This window comes from Platalea leucorodia (assembly GCF_965183815.1).
Source record: "Platalea leucorodia genome assembly, contig: HAP1_HAP1_SCAFFOLD_163, whole genome shotgun sequence".
Taxonomy (NCBI): domain Eukaryota; kingdom Metazoa; phylum Chordata; class Aves; order Pelecaniformes; family Threskiornithidae; genus Platalea; species Platalea leucorodia.
The window spans coordinates 103,990-106,390 of NW_028121384.1; the positions used below are offsets into that span (position 1 = coordinate 103,990).

Sequence of the window (2,401 nt, forward strand, 5' to 3'; positions counted from 1 at the left end):
AACAATGTCAAAACCCTTGCTAAGGTCCAGGAACAAAACATCCCCTTCTTTCCCCTACCCAAACAGGTCCAGAAATCCCTTTCTTGTCCTACAAGTACCTGGAAATGGCTGCAGCAGTATTTGGCCCATCCCTTTCCCAGGGAGTGAGGTGACGTTGACCAGCCTGGAATTCTCCCAGTCCTCCTTCTTGCACTTCTAGAAGAAAGGTTTGATGTCTGCCTTTTCCAAGGACCCCAGAACCTCTCTGATGGCTCTGACACACATGGCATTTGGGCTCACTCAGATTCATCTCCCCACACACACACTCTGTGCATGCTTAAGTCTCCTCTGTGCAATGCAAACATGGACTGCTGACCTACTCCTTAGGTGTCCTTCCATGGAGGGACAAAGAACCTCTTTGAGCTGGAGTGAGAGGCCAATGCTGGGAATGGTGGTTGCAAGGGGCTGGTCTGTGGCCATTGCCCTGGGGCACCTTGCCCAGGGTGTCAGGCAAACACGGGCACAGACCAGACCCTGCTCTGCTGGTCCTTCAAGCTGGTCCCTAGATGCCTGGCTGTGCAAGGGACACTGCTGTGTGCCCCAGCCCTGCACACTCACACATTTTGGATGTTCACTGGTGTTTTCCTCACCAGAGCACTTTCTTGAGCTTGTTCTTGACAGCAGCTTTGGAAGAAGACCTGAGCCTCCAGGCACTGCCCTGAGGAGGTCACCCTTCTTTATGGAAATGCTGTTATGGAGGCCAGCTCTGTCACAGAAGTGCCCATTGCCTGTCCCCGCCTGCGGTCACAGGACGACCACGCAGCACGACTGTGCCCAAGCTGCCAGAGCACTCAGGGCTGACACCAACGCAAGGGATCAAGAAGAGAGTGTGGAAGTGGCAAGAGAATAGCTCTGGAAGACCAAACGATGGTGCTCCCTGGCAGTGCTGCCATGCTGGGACTCTTTTCCTCTCCACCCATGCACACAGGAACTGTCTCTTCAGCTCCAAAACGTTCTTGAAGGAAGGATGTCCGGAAAAAAAAAGTCAGTGAATGGCCCTTTATTTTCTTTAAATACACAGAGAGAACAGCTCGTCATTTACACAGCTACTCAGTCAGAAAACCAACCAGTGAATTAGAAAGGGGATGACAACATTATCACAATTAAACCATGACCAACGGCTATGCAGAAGACCATGGGTAGCTTATTGCTCCAGAAAAACATCCAGTTATCAGTTTCCACACTGCATCCTTGAGCTGCTGGTTCCTCATGCTGTAGATGAGGGGGTTCACTGCAGGAAGCACAACCGAGTACAGCACTGCCACCACAAAGTCCAGGAGTGGGGAGGAGATGGAGGGGGGCTTCAGGTAGGTAAACATGCCAGTGCTGATAAACAGGGAGACCACGGCCAGGTGAGGGAGGCACGTGGAAAAGGCTTTGTGGCGTCCCTGCTCAGAGGGGATCCTCAGCACAGCCCTGAAGATCTGCACATAGGAGAGCACAATGAAAACAAAACAGCTGAATACTACTAAGATACTGACCACAATAAGCCCAGCTTCTCTGAGGTAGGCGTCTGAGCAGGAGAGCTTGAGGATGTGGGGGATTTCACAGAAGAACTGGTCCACAGCATTGCCTTGGCAGAGGGGGAGGGAAAATGTATTGGCAGTGTGCAAGAGAGCATTGAGAAACCCACTGCCCCCGGCAGCTGCTGCCATGTGGACACAAGCTCTGCTGCCCAGGAGGGTCCCATAGTGCAGGGGTTTGCAGATGGCCACGTAGCGGTCATAGGCCATGATGGTGAGGAGACAAAACTCTGCTGACATCAGAAAGACAAACAGAAAGACCTGGGCAGCACATCCTGCATAGGAGATGGCCCTGGTGTCCCAAAGGGAACTGGCTATGGCTTTGGGGACAGTGGTTGAGATGGAGCCCATGTCGAGAAGAGAAAGGTTGAGGAGGAAGAAGTACATGGGGGTGTGGAGGCGGTGGTCACAGGCGATGGCAGTGATGATGAGGTCGTTGCCCAGGAGGGCAGCCAGGTAGATGGCCAGGAAGAGCCAGAAGTGCAAGAGCTGCAGCTCCCGTGTGTCCGTGAATGCCAGGAGGAGGAACCGGGTGATGGAGCTGCTGTTGGACATTTACTACCGCTGGGTATGGGCACTGTAATAGGAGGAAAAGACAGTAACAAGTTAAGGGAGACTTCTCTGAGCAAAATCAAAGCCATTTCTCATACACCCTCACCCTGCTACACGCAGACACCCTTTTCCAGTTCTAGGAGACCTTCCTTCAGCTCTGCGGCTGGAGCCCTGGTTGATGTTGGCTGAATGTGCCATGAGGAGCAGGGGCTCTGCCCGCTGGCTGCCGAGGGGTCAGCCCTGCTCTGCAGCAGTGGGTTCATGGGAAGAGTGGGGGCAGGGGCCAG

At 53.5% G+C, this 2,401-nt stretch overlaps 1 pseudogene across 1 annotated transcript; it reads right to left on the bottom strand.

The window, feature by feature from the left end:
- Positions 1–1,113: 1,113 nt before the first annotated feature.
- LOC309603671 (olfactory receptor 14C36-like) lies at positions 1,114–2,117 on the bottom strand (annotated as a pseudogene). The gene has a single exon. The product of its transcript is annotated as an olfactory receptor 14C36-like (transcript).
- Positions 2,118–2,401: the final 284 nt, after the last annotated feature.